Raw genomic sequence first — 17,197 nt, 5'->3', positions numbered from 1 at the left:
GACTTGATGTACATTAAAAATTTTACTATAAATTAAATTTTTTATATTTAATAATTGTGTTTTTAATTATTTAACTTGCATATAAGAAATAATTTTCTTTGCGGATGTGTTTCTTTGTTATAATTATATTATAGCATTTGACTCGATAACAAATATTTAGACAAATTTTAATCAATTGAAAACTAAAATTTATCATACAAAAAAAAATGTTTTTACTTTTTAATTATTGAATGCGCACTTTCATTTGTCTTACTACCTTAACTTAATGTCTAACCAAGCGTTGTAAGCATAAAAGCAAATTTTAAATAGAGGCAAAAAATAATTCAATAATAAAACTTACAAATAAAAAAATGATAAGTGGAACTACTGAAAATGGAAATAGAGGTATAAATAAAATAAAAAATATAAAGACTTCGTAAACAAAACAAAATAAAAAAAGATCAGCCAAACATTATAAAAAGTATATTTTTTAAGACAAAATATATGAGCGTTGTAAATAAAAGATCCGAAATATAAAATAAAAATTATAGCTGAAAATAATTTTGATTAAAAAGTTGTTTAGTAAGGTTAGGGAGTTTATTGAAATTCAAAATAAAAAACAGATATTTAAAAAATATTTTTTAAATATCATTAAATTATTAAAAAAAAAAATTCAAAAATATCAGCAGGTTTTAGTTGTTGATTCGAAAAAAGTTTTCAAGGTAGCGACCGCAGCAAAAATGTTAAGCAATTGCAATTTTCGAGCTGAGTAAATTGATTTTTTAAACTTTGTAAACTATTAAGTTGACAAATAAATGTGTTAACAATAAGCACAAACTAGTAAAATGTCTTTAGTTTAATTGACTGTGAATATTTTTAAAATTTGGAAAAAAAATCATTAAATGTGAAATTATTTATGCAAATACAAACATTGAATAAATATATATTAACCAACTGGAAAAATGTCAAATGCAGAAACATTAAATATATATGGAGTAACAAGCTGGAAAAAAATGTAACACAAAATTTACATACTTCAAAATGAACCTAAAAATTTTAAACATTTAAAAAAAATTAATACATAAAAAAATAAAAAATTTAAAAATAGAATGAAAAACATAAAAAACTATCCCCACGCCATTTACATTGATTTTGTTTAATTGTTTTAAATTTAAATATTTACTTACTTCAAAGAAATTTGTAGTAAGGGTAAAAACCCACTAGAAAATATAAAAATTTATAACAATTGAAAACAAAACCAATAAAAAACTAGCTTCCAGCTGAAACAAATTTTTTTGGCAATTTCTTTTATAATTTACATAAATTCATAAAACATTAAAGTGATTAAAAAATGACGAGGCAAGATAAAAATGAATAAACAAAACATCAAAAAATATTTATGTGATTGGAAAAATTTTGAATTAACAAGTAACTCTTAGCAAAAAGGACAACCGACTCATATAACAATTTAGTATTATCGTTAATTTATTCATGATAAAATGAAATTAGTACGGAACCACCACTGAGGTACCACCTTGCCGATAAAATTACCGAAATCGGTTCACGTGGTCCAAAGTCAAGCAGTAACATACATAATAAAATAAAAAGATTCCGACGATGTGAAAACCTTTTCCTTTTTTGAAGTCGGTAAAAAAATTAAGTCAAAAAAGCTGGCCTCCGAATTAAACGATTTTTTAGTGATTTTTTTTAGTTCTAAAAAAAAGTATCAAATTTATTACAGAAATGGCTCAAAGAAATTTTTCAAATTTGAACTCAAATACATGCATGTAACTAAAAATTAAAAATGTTGAAAAATAGTACTCAAAAGCTTTCAAATTAAATTTTTTGCACAAGGTTTTTTTATTACTTAATAATAAATTTTGCAAAAAGTTTTCTTTTGTTTTTAATCTAAAAAAGAAGCGGAAAATTTGTAGAAACGAAGCTTACAAATTTTATTTAAAAAATTTTTTGAACACAGTTTTTTTATAATACAAAGTTGTTTGGCACAAAAAAGCAACAAACTAAACTTTTTCAAGCCGGAATCTTCACTTTTGTAAATATTGATTTACAAAGGTGATTATTTTCAAATATTACTTTTTATTTATTTTTTATGATTGATCGATTATTTAAAAAAAAAGTAGCATTACATTACGTGCTTAATTTTGTTGTTACTTTTATTAAGATTTTTTTCTATAAAAACATTTTTTAAATTTGATTTGTTGAATGTATATTATTTCAGTGATTTTATTACTATTCATTTCGTTTAACCTTGCCTTAGGTGCATTTTTTGCACACTTAAAATTATTCACACTTTTTATAACAAAACTTTTTACACATGCATTCGCTAAATATTTACCGCAATTGTTTTTACAAACATTTGCCTAATTCGCACACATTAAATTAAATTCGCTTTTTTTTGTTTTGTTTTGTTTTGTTTTGCCTTAGACTCATAGCCATTAATGTCATTTAATTTGATAATTTTATTTGTTATTCGATTCACTTCGCGTTATTACGGCTATTAATTAATTTAATTTACACAAGGTGTTGCGCTGATGCGAGTTTATGCAAATATTCGAATTAAACAAATGGAAACAAATTGAACACTTACTTATTTAACCATACGCCAGCACTCACATGCACTTATGTACGAGTATGTATGTATATACATATACATATGTATACTAACATACATATATGTTACATACGGTTATTTACAGAAAAAACTTTTGTAATTATAATTTAGTTCAACCTCAGCTAGTATTTACATGTAATCTATTAATTTTCATTTCTAGTTACCACAAATATTTACACAAATGCACATAGCTCGCAGGCCAAGTCAAAAGAAAAATGTCAAAAAAAAGGGAGAGAAAAAATCCGCAAAGGGTAGAACAGCCAAGTTAAAATACAACGCTCGCCACTATTTTAGCGTCGAATTTTAAATAATTTCCATTGTTCTGTATGTGCGTGTGTCCATGTGCGGATTAAGCGCTACAATAACAACTACATATGTACATATAGTTGTAAGCAAAGTTCCACATAAAAGTTGGAGCACACAAGCGAATGAAAAACAAAAAAACGAAACAAAACACAATAGAACATATACTTAGTCGAATAACAGACAAAAAATAAGGAAAAAATTTCCTGAGAGGAAAACTAAAACAAATGCTGTCACGCCAAGCAACAAACTTGTCCGAAAATATTTCTACAAATGATGTTTGTGTCTCTTTTGTGTGTGTATTCTTGCGCTGTAGTAAATTTCTATGAATTTTTGTTTTATTTTTGATACTGACTGCCTTTGTTGCTGCAAGTTGACGGTAATCGCAAGCGCAAGTAGTAAGTACATAGATGTGTATGTCAGTATGTGTGTTTGATAAGTAAGCGCTCTTGTATTGAGGGCGTTTTCCGGGCCAGCCACGACAGCCACGGCAGCCGCCTCAGCAATGACACACATAATTTCTCGGCTGTCGGACATTTGTCGTCGCCGTCGCCAGCGAAAAAAACGAAGAAGAGGAAAAGGAAGATGAAGTAGCCGAGCGATTTATGTTCGCGTTTATATGTTTACATAAAAGGGTGAAGCTGAAGCGTATTTGCGGTTTCCTTTTTGGCATTTTTTTTTTGCTTAACTGGGGAAAAAAGCTTGTTTTCTTGAAAGTACGGGTTTTAAATTAAATTAATAAACGATTTTTAAAATGCATACATCCTATGTAATAACAACTGAAGACACAGTTTAAAAAAATATGAAAAGTACACAAAAGCCTTTTAAAAAAACTTTTTTATTTGGGAGCAATTTTCAAAATGTAATGAAAAGGGTTTCTTTCAATGTATTGATTTTCAAATAAAAAAGTTATAAGTTTTTGATACAAAGCCTTAAACAAGGTATGAATGAATATTAAAAAAAATAGAATTCGTAAAAAAAATAATTTTTAAATTAAAAAAATTTTACAGGTTCATGTAAAATTTGAAAGCTTAGAACACGAGCAATTATTACCAGCAAAAGCAGAGAATTTAAAAATTCGAATTTTTTTACTGAATCTACATATGCAAAAGAAAACTTTAGACCCTAATAGCTTTGACTAAATTCTTTATTTATTTATTTTAATCAATAACAAAAATTTTAATTTACAGGCAGGAGGTAAATTTTTTAAGAAATTCAAAAAAATAGGAAAAGTTTAAATTTATAAGAATCTTATTGCCAAAATTTTTAGAAAATATTTCCACTTAAAAAACAAAGTAAAATATGTTGTAATTGTATTTAAAGATAAAATCTTTAAGGGAAATTCATAAAAATTTTTAAAGGTTATGTTTTTCTGCAAAATTTAAGACACATTTTTTAACAAGGTTTGTTGAAATTTCAAAATTTTTAATTGTACATACAAAAATATGGTTTTGTAATTATAATTAAAAACCAAACAATTCCAAGCTTTTTAAAAAATGTATACATAGTAGATAATTAAAATCTAAAATAAATTTAAAATCCAACACACGTTAACTTGCATATGCGGAGCTAAAAATGGTGGTTGAAACCTTTTCCATAAACTTTGGCAAATGGGCAAGAGTTCTTATAAATTTAATTTGAGGAAATTATTAAAATTTTATAGTAAAATATGGAAGTCTTTGTAAAGCGTTATTTAAACTCACATTATTTAAAACTTTGCAAAACTTATATTTTCAAAACTACATATATATGGCAATTTTTTTTAATACATAAATTGTATTTAAAAATTAAAAAATAAATGCCTAAAGCAATATTTGAATTAAAATTATTAACCAATTAAAATTTTAAAATTTTCAAAAATATTGGCAAATGTTTTTCTGTAAAGAAAAATAATATTAAAAAAAAACAAATAAAACATAGAACTTCTGAAACAGCTTTCCTCACAACTCTTAAATAAATATTTGAAACTAAAATATTTAAAAGAGTTTAAAAATTGCAAATTCTAAGAAAATTTAGAATTTTAGAATGCTTACGAATTTTAAAGCTATTTAGCGCTTTGAAAAGTTAAAAAATTTTCAGTTTTTTTAGTAGTAGTAAAATAACATACTAATCATAAACAGAAAGTGCCTATTGCAGTTTTTGCCAGGATTTCAGGAAAAAAGTAATAATAATTGGCAGCCAGAAATTCAAAAAAAACTTAATTTTTCGCAAAAACCTAAATTGTGAAAAGTATTTGTGAACATTCCAACTTCTAAGCCGTTGGATATGAGGAAATATTGTTTCTTAGTGCGCTTGCATTAGAAAATATTAATTTTCAAATCTTTCAAAAGGATTTTTTTAATATGGACAACAACCAATCTCTTTGCACCAATCGCCAGATATTGCCAGTAATATTTCTCTACTATTTTTACATTTTGTGAGAGCCAAGTAATTTTTCGTACTACATTGCTTTTACTTTGCTTTTCAGTTTGTGCTCTTCATTTGCTGCCATTTGCAGGAGTGCATGAAAATTTACTTCGACCCACACGGACTGAATTCCGAGACGCAGCAGCAGCAGCATCAAACAGCCAGTAGTAGTCAGTGGCTCGCTTTGCACTTCACCTCCTTTGGCACACCGAAAATAGCAAAGAAATTGGAGCACTTCTGGTTTTCAACACACACACTGACACACGGACCCTAACACACGCGCACAGATGTGTCCTTTACTTGCGTCTGCTTTTGCCTGCATTCGAGCATGCTCAGCGCCACCACGTCAGTACATCATGTCGTATACGTAATCAACATGCGAGCTTACGTGCAATAGTTGTCTCCGATGCCCTCTCTCTGCTCAGTTTGCACAGCCAGCCGCAACACGCTTCAGCTGCCGCTGTCAGTCTGCAAGTTTAGTCAAGCTTCTAGCATTTTTCGTTTGTTTCTTCTTTGGCTTCTCTTGTTTTTTTTTTTGTTGTAGCTGTTTTGAAGCTGTCTGCTTGCAGTTCGTTACCTTGTTGTAGTTGTTGGTGGTGTGCATATCACACAACCACTTGAGATGCGCTGAGTATGATATTTGTATCCTGAGTGGCATTTCTGCTACAGTGGGTCAAGAAGTGCTATGGAGTGCTGATAAGTAACCAGCAACGAATAAAAAAAATCAGTGTAGTTACCCGTAGGCGCTGCTTCGATTGCTTGCCGCAAAAGTTTGTTGATTGGGGAACTTTTGCACTTCACTTCGTTTGCAATTCCTCGTGAAATTGAAGGCAAAAGAAGTTATAATATATGTATTTATAATAAATGAAAAGAATTTTTTTACCGACATTTTTTATAAACTAATAAAAAAAAATATGACAAAGCGAAAAGTTTTGAAACGTTTTTTAAAAACAAATGAAAAAAGCTTTGAAAATAAGAATAAAAAATAATAAAAATTTAATTTGCTAAATTTTAATTTGTAGGCGTAGTGTAATGTTTAAATTTTAAAATAAATTTAAGATTTCATTTTATTCAATCTATATAAATGTGTATTTATTTTTTTTACTCAACTTCAAATAATATGTTCAAAAATTTTGTAAATTTTCTTACTCCTGAAAAAAAGACTTTCCAAAGCTTATAAAATTTTACTCCCAGAAATTTATATTTAGTTGTTAGCAAGAAACAAATTTTATGTTTTTTCTCCCATCAATTTTAGTTTGGAAATAAAAGAGACTGATGCTTGGAAATTTTCAAAGTAATGAAATGAATAACATTTTTTTTCTTATAAATTTCAGAGCGCATGCCGAAAAATATAATCCTAATTTTTTTAATAATTCGAAATTCAAAATTTTTCAAATTTATATTTGAAATTTTAATGTTTGTTAATTTTGGAAGTACATAACAACCCCAGCGAAAAACTATATTTTTCTAAAAAAAAAAAATAACTGCTATTTACCAAAAAGTATCCACTACGTATAAAAATGAAAATTAAAAAAAAAATAGATTTTAAGCAAAAAGCAAATGAGGAAGATTGTTTGAAAAACTGCTTCCGAAAATATTAAAAACATATATTTTAATGTTTTAATTCTAAATTTTTAAGTATAGAAAACTCAAATTTACTAATTTTGATACAAAATTTCACAGAAAAAAAGTTTTAGAAAAAAAAATTTACATTAAGAACCTAATATTTTATATTTAAAAATGTAAAGAAAGAAAAAAATAAGCTTTACAGATTTAAAAAAAAAATGGGGAAAAACGTTTGCTTTAATTACAATCTTTAGAGTCTGACAAACTTAAATTTATAAAATTTGTTGTAAATTTTAATAAGCAAAAATTTATAGTTTTGTGGTTAAGAAAAACGTTAAAAAATTCAAAAAGTATGCAAAAAGTATACAAAAATATGTATTGTTCAAATTTCGGTATATTTTTTTAAATGAAAAGTCGGCAAGGAACAAAGAATTTGTTTGAAAACAAAATCAAAACAAAAACCGAATAAGAAGAGCAACAAAAAACTGAAAAAATTTAGTAAATATCTAATTAAAAAATGATCGCTTCAAAAAAGTTGAGTTAGAGCCGATTTGAAAAAAAAATTTTAGAAGGGCAGAAAATTTGTAAAACCTACTTAAGAAAACGGCTCCCATTCTTAAGAATAATATAAACTATGCTTGATGTTTGGCACAGCCACCCTAAGTTTCGATGACAATTTTTCCATCAACTTTAAAAATTTTCTAGTTTAACTTTCTGTAAAGCCAGTGAAACTTTTGTCTTTGCCGCATCACGCATAAAATTGTCCAAATATTCAAATTATAGAATAGCCCGTTGGAGTGACATAAAAAATAATGGAAATAAATTTCGAAAATAATTCCTAATATTTTAGCAGATTTTTAATATACTCCAACTATTTGCAGGCAACCATTTTTCAGCCTGCAAACAGCTCTGTGGACTGCCACCGGTCGGTCTATAACTCAAAAGCCAAACCGAGCAACTTAACCGAATTACATTGGAAAATTTCTACAACACACACACACGAGTAGATATGGTACATGAGACTGCATGCGGGTAACCCTACTGATGGCAGCGACTTATCGCAAACGATTCATAAATTCTTTCATATCTCTAGTTGAGTTGAGTGGGGACCTTGTGTGCATGTGTATGCATGCTAGTATCTATATGCCAGTGTGTGAGTGAGTTTGTGCTTGACTACCAACTAATAAGACATTTGAAAAGTCACTTGAAGACAGCAACATCATAAGACAGAAAAAATATGTCAAAACCACAATGGTCACGGCAGTGCTGCAAAATTATGTATGCATGTGTATGAAAAAGTAAATGACTTTAGACTCAGACACAGCATAGCGATAGACAAACACAAGCACAACTATGTATGTAGATTAGGATATGAGGATATGTGTATGTGTCAGCTCGAGTCTTTCATTATCCTACACACATGACAGACAATCAGCGAGTCAGCCAGCCTGCTGTGAGTGTGTGGCAAGTGAAGTGGTCAGCTGGGCAGCAAGTATGCGCCGCAAAGTATGCTACAATGGCATACACAAAATATGAAGTAGCACGCCGTAGTGCCGGTGTGTTAGTCAGTTCGTCAGTTCGAGGGTCAGAACCACAAAAATATGTCCTCAATGTCGACTGTTGGTTGGGCTGTCAGCTGTCGGCTGTCGGCTGTCGGCTGTCGCTGGTTCACCTCATTACTGACATAGCAATGGTGGCACTTGAGCCGAACGGTCAACAATGCGAGTCAGCCGAGCGCACTGCTCGTACTCATCCGTACGTATTTACGTACGTAGTTGCCCAATCATTTGACTGAGTTTAACAACTTTCAACGAGTTAGTTTCGGTTTTGGTTTCCATTTCAGTTTCAGTGCCAGTTATTCAATTTAATTTAATTTATGCAAGCAATTTTTTATGTCCATCGCCAGCAATTACATATCACACACACACACACATGCCACTTGTGTTAATAGTAAACACATGGCTTTTTAATTAAATTAAATGTGGCTAGTTTAGTCACTGCTAACTGCCGACTGCTGATTGGTGACTGGGGGTGGCGGCATGTGTATGTGCATGTGTGAGTATTGCATTGCCAGCTATTTACATACATATCCGCAATATTGCTGCCCATTGTCTGCGGTACATCATTCGAAACAAATACTGCTTATAAATTACCGCTATCTCTCATTGCCTGCCTAGCACAGTCTAATTTGCAATTTTCGGTGAATTTATTAAAATTTTGCATTTATCGAATATTCAGTTAGCAGTCGTTTTCGCATTGTTCGTTAATTAGGAAATTGTTATTAAATTTTTAGGGAGGAAATATGCAATTTGTGCAGCAAATTAAAATAAAATCAATAGATAAATTTATATGTATGTATGCATGTGTATGCGATAATGCAAATAATATTAAAAGCTACGCAAATCGTTTTCACGCTAACGTAAATTCTAAATAACTTCAGTCGAAATTTCGGCGGAAAAATACTACAATTTTAATGAGCTTGATATGAAAGATTAAAGCATAAAATTTAGTTTTTCTTGTAAAAATTAAATTTGTTTAATAAAAAATATTTTAAAATGCCTAGAGGCGTTTCCTCAACGAGCTTTTAAAATTTATCTCCAAACACATTTAAAAAAAATTTTTATGATGGGAATATTGACAGTGAGTTGCTGGCACCAAAATATTTCTTTCGGGCTCGTTCACCAGAAGTTTTTCAATGACAATTTCCAAGGCTGGAAATGGAACACTATACTGAAGTCGACTCAAGCAGTTATGGCTTGTGAACACAAATTGTAACGCAGTAGGTAAATATTATTTTCGTAGATTTAAAATTTAAAATGAAAAAAAAAATTACTTTAAAAAAATTAAAGAAACTATGAATCTAGCTTAAAACAAGATGCTTTTAATAAGAAAAATTTTAATTGAAAAATTGGAAATTACAGCAAAAAAATTTCTAAAATTTTATATTTTACTTTTTGTTTGTTGTCAGAGGTGTAAAAAAGGAAGCTAATATTAACCCAAGTTTAACTCAAAAGTATAATTTAATTTTTGGCACGGAAATTTTTAAAGGGATTAGGAGTGTCGAATTTTAGCTTTAAAAAAAATAAGATTTTAATTTAAGTTATTCAATTTTAGATTTGTTATATTAAGAATAAAAGATATAAAAAGAGATATCTTAAATGGCAAAAATTTGCCGTCAAAATTATGCTAAGAAATAAATTTTAACATTTAGGGGATTCACCAGGCGTGTTTAGCGTCGTAGCATCTTAAGTCTTAAAATTTGTCTATGCAGATAAATGATTCTTCACATACAGTATCGGTCATATCAAGTGCACCACATCTTAAAGTTACATTGTTTGCCACCTATGTTTATTTATTTATGTTTAAGAATTTTCTTTAATAAAACCCACATCACCCAAGTTTAAAACTTTGTAGAAAACTAAAAAAATTCGATAAATTGTCATCCAAATTTCAACCGTTTTTCTATAATTTTTTTTTTGTGTATGCAGTTTTATAGCCCATTCAATTTGTGTAATAATGTGCAAGTTTAACATGGCTAAAATTACCGTTAATTTTTTAGATTTTTTTTGCCAAAAGTGAAAGAAAAAAATTTTGTTTATTGGTTATATAGCAAATGCGACAAAAAAATACTACTGCTAAAAAATTTGCGCTGATATGACCGATATTGTGTATAAAATTTTAAATTACGAAGTATTTTAATTTAGAATATCTAGCGTTTTATACCAGAACACATTGTGAAAATGATAAAAGTAAATTTAGAAAATTTTGTGTTAATGTTTTTATAAAAATGTATAAGTAAAGAAATTTAGATGGGACTTATTTTTATTACACTTTTGCATTGGCAACTTTTTAAGGAAGTTAAAAATTTTTAGGTAATTTTTAAAAAAAATTTTTTTTATATAAAAACAGTTCTTTTTAGTATATTTTTTTTAATTTCTAAAAGTTGTAAAGTTTATGTCTAGAAATGTCAAATTCATATCCGTTAAGGGGAAGTATCAAGAAAGGATTAAAAGCAAAACTCGAATTTCGGAAATAAGATTGATAGTTTTGGTGATTAATTAAATAAAAACTTTGTGTTCGGCTTTTGTTTCGGGAGTGAAATTTTTACCAATTATATTCTGTTTTCCTATCGAAATCCGCTCAATCCAATTAAAAAGCCAAGGCGGCTAGTTGGAAACGTGCGCGCTGGTGTGTATGCCGAAGATTTGACTTACTTAAAATGATAAATTTAAAATAAATGTAAATGATTAAAAGTATTCGGGGGTACTGTTTGTAAACTAAAAATGCGAGCTTTGGAAAAAATTAAAAAAAAATATTCATTCACTCCACAAACTCTAATTCAGTCACATTTAGCTAAAATCTTAAAGCGTAGTTAATTATTTTACATTAATTTCTAACATCCACAATCAATTATTTGCCTTCCCCGCGCCCGATTTCGGTCACTACTACTAGGCAATACTTCTTGGTGTGGGTGTTTTCTGAATGCTGCAGCCATATTAAGACCACTGCGTCAACCTTTCGCACTTATATCCTAATTTATTTTCTAACTCATCACCACCCACCCGCATTAGCACCGCCCACCCCCCTTGACTTACGCTTTTATTGTGTCTGGTAATTGTTAAATGGAGTGTCCAATCTCTGAGCTTAGTATAAAAAATGGCCGCACCGCTCGCTGCACCGCATTCCACTCACACGCGTATCACATCGCCTGGTGTCGACTTCGGCTTGGTTGGCAGCTCGCCAAGGCTGCCCGTCGGCGAGTCGCGTTCCTCGTTGTCACTGTCTAAGCCGGCGATCAGTGTGCTCGTGCCCGCCGCCACCGTCGCCGTGGAAGTGCCCGTTGTTGCCGTGACCTCATCAACTCCACCAATGCCGTCGTCCAGCATAGTGGCTGCGTCTACCGCCGCATATGCCGCTGCCGACGCCGCGTCATCACTAGACTTGTCGCTTAGCAGCAGGCTGAATGGTCACCGCAACGATTCGCGTCACATAAAGACGTCGCGGCCGCCACCGCCAATCATGCCGCCCGCCTTTCGCGGCGTCGTTGGCACACCGTGTGGGCAATGCGTCGCTGTGCTGGCGTTTGATGTAGTCACGCCTGCAGCCGCCGCTGCTGCCGCATTCATAGCCTTCGATTCGTCTTCGAAGGTGACCATTTTCTCACGCGGCTTCATCAGTATCTGCATTTGCTGTGGCGGCGGCGGAGGCTGTCCAGTACAAATGAGCGTCGGCGGCGGCCCCATCTGCAATCCGTGCGGTAAACCACCGCCCATTCCCATGCCGCCGCCGTGCTGTATGGTGGGTGAGTAGCGCCGCGGTGGGGGCAGTGCCAGGTCGCCGACACCCGACAAATTGAACTCGCTTATGCTGCGCGGCACAAAATACTCCATGTGATGTTCAGGTATGCCGGTGGAGCGGCGTATGGGCGTGTTGCGCTGGAAAGCTGAGACCGCTGAACGCCGCGGTAGTGAGCTGTACTGCGTGAGCGTATGCGCCGGCCCGAAGAACATTGTCTGATGATGTCCCAGTGTGTTGCCACCGAAGCCGCCGAGTGGTTGTTGTACGTTCGAGTTGGCATTGCTGCCGCCACCAGCGCCAAAAGCAAGCAGCTCAGCAGCCGGTCGTTGTCAAGATGATTTCGGCGTAACCGCCACCGAGACGAGTGCAACATCCTCGACCTGCGGCATCACGTGGTCCTGCACGCTGAACTTGCGCAGCCACATAACGATCTCCGTCTGTATGAGGCTGAAGCACATGGCCACCACCGCCATGCCGACAAGTATGTACGCGGAGGCAAGATATAGTGTGAGATTGCCGGTGGGCGCCAGCTCGCCGAAGCCGATGGTGCCCAGCGACGTGAAGCAGAAGTAGAGCGCCTCCAAAACGCTCCAGTTTTGCAGCTTGTGGAAGAGCAGCGCGCCCGAGGTGACATAGCAGACCAGCACCATGACGCAAATGGATATGGGCACGCTGGGGCCGTGTGCCGAGGAATGAGCGCCCATAGACATGGAGCCGCTGTGATGATATGCGGACTTCGGTAGTCCGTAGTGGTGCGCAGTGGTAGAGTGGAGTTTCCCGCTGCCGTGATGGTAATTTTTATTCGCGCTCTTGCCGCTGTCGTTTGATGGCAATTTGCCATTGCCGCTGCCGGAGCCGCCGTTCCCGCTGCCGCCACTGCCGCTGTTGCCGCCACCACTACCGCTGCTGACAGCGCTTTTGGAGCGCGCTTTGCGGAAAAGGCAGCGCATGCCGGCGGAGAGGCCCTCGCCCATGGCGGATAGGTAGAGCAGGACGATGGGTATGCCGAAGAGCGCGTAGATGAGAGCGGCAATGCGGCCCCATTGAGAGCGCGGCGAGATGCCGCCGTAACCTGAAAATAGAGTAAGAAAATTATAACAAGAAAATTAGTAAATTTAAAAAATCAGGTTTTTTAGCTTCATTTCATTTCCCTATTTTTATTCAGAAACCTCCACTAGCCCTCGCTACCACTTCATTAGTAGCCAGTTTGCGCACACAAATTTTGTAATAACTAGTCGACCAGCCTAAAAGTATGCAATTGTGCGCTAAAAATGAGGCAACATGGCGTACAAATGTCAGTGGTTACTGCGGCACGTCTCTGTGGTGCACTACAAATGCGCAGAGGTTCAGGCGTGTGCGCGCAATTGAAATAATATTTGAGTGTGGCCAAAAGGAAATAGTGCCTAAAAGTATGCAACATTAGATTTTACTTGTGGTATATTATTTCACTGGCATTTCGCAACTATGAACTTCTCAAGCACTTTATCAACTTTTTTCTTTGGGAAATGAGCACATTTTTGGTCAAAATATTTGTGGCACACATATTTTTTAAGATTTTTTTTTGTAAATTTTTGTGTACACGAATTTTTTAAATTTATATCTTAGTATATGAATAAAACTAAAATATCACATCACAAACAAAGACATACACTTTTGAAGAAACCAAAGCCTTTGGGAAGGCAGGAGTTTTTAGCGGGTTCTACAAAGAGTCACAGCCCCTTTACAGGACAAACCCTTTGTGCGAAAATATTGGGACACTTTCTTTTTTATTATTTTTGAAATAATTTTAGGAAAAGTTTTTTGGCATAAATTGACGGTTCAAGTCATGATAAAAATATAGTAAGGTAGAACTGCTGAAAGGCACATTTAAAATTTTGAACAATTAAATTTGGTTTGTTTTTGTTTTGAACAATTTAATTTTTTTATTTTAAATTTTATATGATTTAAAATGCTGGCAAACTTAAAAAAAATCATGGCCGACGAATTGAGAGTACGATTCTACCTTAATATGCTTTTATCATGGTTTAAGTATAAAAAATATTGTCAGATAAAATTTTTGAGACATATTTTCCGAAAAAGGGGAAAAATAAACATATGTACATAGAAAAATTTTTGTAAAAGTACAGAATAAGGACTTAAAAGAAACCAAGATTTTTAATTACAGTATTTTTGTTAAAAGGAAAATTAAAACAAATTGCGTTTTTTTGAGTGAATTCTTTTGAAGAGAAAGAGATTGTTGCAAAGACATTTCAATGGGAGTGAGAGATCTTTTTGGACAAGTTTTTGTGATTTTTTTTTGGGACAATTATTTTCGGAAAAACTTTGTTCAAGATGCATGAAATATTATAGTAAAGCTTTTGTTTTTTTATATGTTTACACGAATTTTCAAACAGTCTTTCAGTGGCTTCCAATTTGCGGTCGGACACATGCCAGCCGCTGTTGTCTGTTTAGCTGCGCAAATGCAACAAACATAACAGCGTCGTAGTNTTAACGTCGGTCAACTGTTGCAAAGTTACGCCAATGTCGTTACGGCAAAGTTGACTAGTAAGTGTTAAGCTCATATGGCATTTATGAGTGTGTGTTAGTTAGTATAAGCTCTCACATACATATGTATGATGGCACTTAAGCGTAGCTCAGAACGACACACACGCACACTTATATGCATTCTACATGACACTACCGACACGTGCGCCTCGAGGCTATGACCACACGTTCCACTACATCCGGACCCTTCATTAGTTGCTATGCTAATACTTAATTAAACATATCAACATGCGTGCAAATGGCTATACATACACACGTAAATATGTACATACATAAGTGTGATTGTGGGTGCGAGATGAGCTTTTAGTTTGCACGTACGCCACCACCGACTGATGCCTCTACCCGTACGCTACTCCATTGTCATGCATGTCTGCATGTGGCGTGTCAAATGGAGGCAGCTTTTTAACTAAATTAGCTCTAAATACCGGCAATGTTGGTGAAATGGAATTCTAGGAAAATTCTATTGCTGAGCATGTCTCATTGAACTTAGTTTGAGTGCGCAAATGTGGAGAATTTCAACGAGTTTTATGTTTTGAACTTGACTTTTACTCTAAAATTTGGCATTATTTGTGTACATTTGTATGTTGTCCCGAATATATTGAGTCAGCGATGGCCACACCAATACTAAAACATTCAAATCAGTGTGTGTGTCAAGCGTGCAAAGAGCGAGAGCGTTAGCGTTGGTGTGAAAATACGAAGGCCACATTGAACCATGTGCATGCATGAGCTGCACTGCATTTAATGAAAATTATAGAGTTTAATTAAATAAACCAGAAGTTAAAAGCGACGTTGTTCAAATTTTTTTTCCACCTGATTTTTCGTTTCAATTTTTCTTTGAGACAATTTAAATCAGTTAAACATCTCGAAAATTCTTAACAGGGTTTTTCTTTCTAACATAAACCTGTTTTTTTTTTAAGCTTGGCCACGATATTTAATGCAAATTATTGACAGTTTCCATGGTAACTAACGCCTTATTAAAAAAAAGTATGTCCCAATAATTTGTCCCAAATTTTTTTTAGCGTACGCAATAGCTCGCCATTCGCTTTTCGCATGATTTGAAAAGAAAAATGTGAACAACGACCTAAGTTAAGAAAATGTGCTAGCTATGTGTATCCCTGTCCCAATAAATTTCCAATATTTTTAACGAAACGTCCATTCATAATTTTTTTTGCTGGTTTTCAAAAATATGTTTAGTTTGTTTTTTTCGCTTTTCAAACGTCTGTAGGTATTTTTATATAAACTCACTGTTTACTGCAGAGGTAAGTTGTAAATAACGGTATCCCAAATTATATATGTAATTGCCCAAAATGTGAGAATAAACAATATTTTCAAATCTATAGCACTGTCTCAAAAATGATTTCCCGAAATTTATTTGATTAAATACTATGCACATTTCGGGAGATTAAGTAAGATTATCGAAGTGATATCACAGTTCCAAACATTGTGTCCTAATATTTTTTTCTGGCGAAAAGTATGTGTACTACCTAAGAAAAATTTAGTGTTTACATAGTATAAAAAGTTAAAAAAAAAAAACGTTTCCCAAAATATTATACTGTACCCACAGTATATCTAGCGAAACGTTGGACATGTGCTTACGCAGTTTCCGATNGGGGGTTTCGCATTGCGAGGCTACGGGTGTCACAATCCCGGGTACCCCAGTTAAAGGCTACCAATCCTGAGTCGGGCATGAGGCTCAATTGGTAGAAGAGCTGCGGCTTTCGAAGTCATACCTAAGACTTTAAAAAGGTACGGGGAGTAGGGGCCCCCATAGTATCCTATATTTACTATGACCTACTCTTTGGTTGCGGCCCTTCGGGGAGTAACGTGGTGGTTGTGGTTTAATACCAAAATGCTGGAGAACTCAAAAGAGTTCGATGTGGAGTTGCATTGAAACCGGGTGCCATGACCCAAAGACTGGCAGCGGCTTTAGGTAAGCTTCGGCTTCACCAAGGCGGTAAGTGTGTCACCCCACACTGCCATTGGAACTGAGATGCTTGCATTTCAGGGCAATGATTAAGGCAAAAATTAATCCGTTGAGTTTTGGACTCCGTGGAGCTAAGACTGCATTAAATTGCAGTAGGCTCCCACGTTAAACCAAAACTAAATCTGTACCCACAGTATAAGTACTTAAGATGTAAGTGTTAAAAGGTTCATAACAGTCCTAAAAATGGTGTCCCAATTTTTCCTCCTTTCCTAAGATGTCCCAAAAGTATATTTTCTTCTTCAGCAGAAACTACATCACTGCCTCAAAAAGACACACCCAAAGCTGAAGCAAATGTATGTACTACCTTTTGCTTAAAAGGATTTATTAAAAAAAAAAAAATTCCGTAGCTACATATCAACACACATGCCTTATTTAGTCCTTACTACATATTTCTGCCTCATTTTTCCTACAGGATCGCTTATCTACATACATAAAGAGGAAAGTATAAACAAAAACTTTTTGTCTAAGTGCTTGAGCAAATAAGT

General features: G+C 33.7%; 1 pseudogene; it reads right to left on the bottom strand.

The window, feature by feature from the left end:
• Window positions 1-11,574: 11,574 nt before the first annotated feature.
• LOC108371203 (uncharacterized) overlaps window positions 11,575-17,197 on the bottom strand; it is a 30,800-nt pseudogene continuing 25,177 nt past the window's right edge.

This window comes from Rhagoletis zephyria, unplaced genomic scaffold (genome assembly GCF_001687245.7).
Source record: "Rhagoletis zephyria isolate East Lansing unplaced genomic scaffold, Rhagoletis_zephyria_1.1 Rzeph_scaffold_04775, whole genome shotgun sequence".
In the NCBI taxonomy this organism is placed as follows: Eukaryota; Metazoa; Arthropoda; class Insecta; order Diptera; family Tephritidae; genus Rhagoletis; species Rhagoletis zephyria.
Note: the sequence above shows the minus strand (reverse complement) of the source record. Positions and strands in the feature narration are given on the sequence as shown.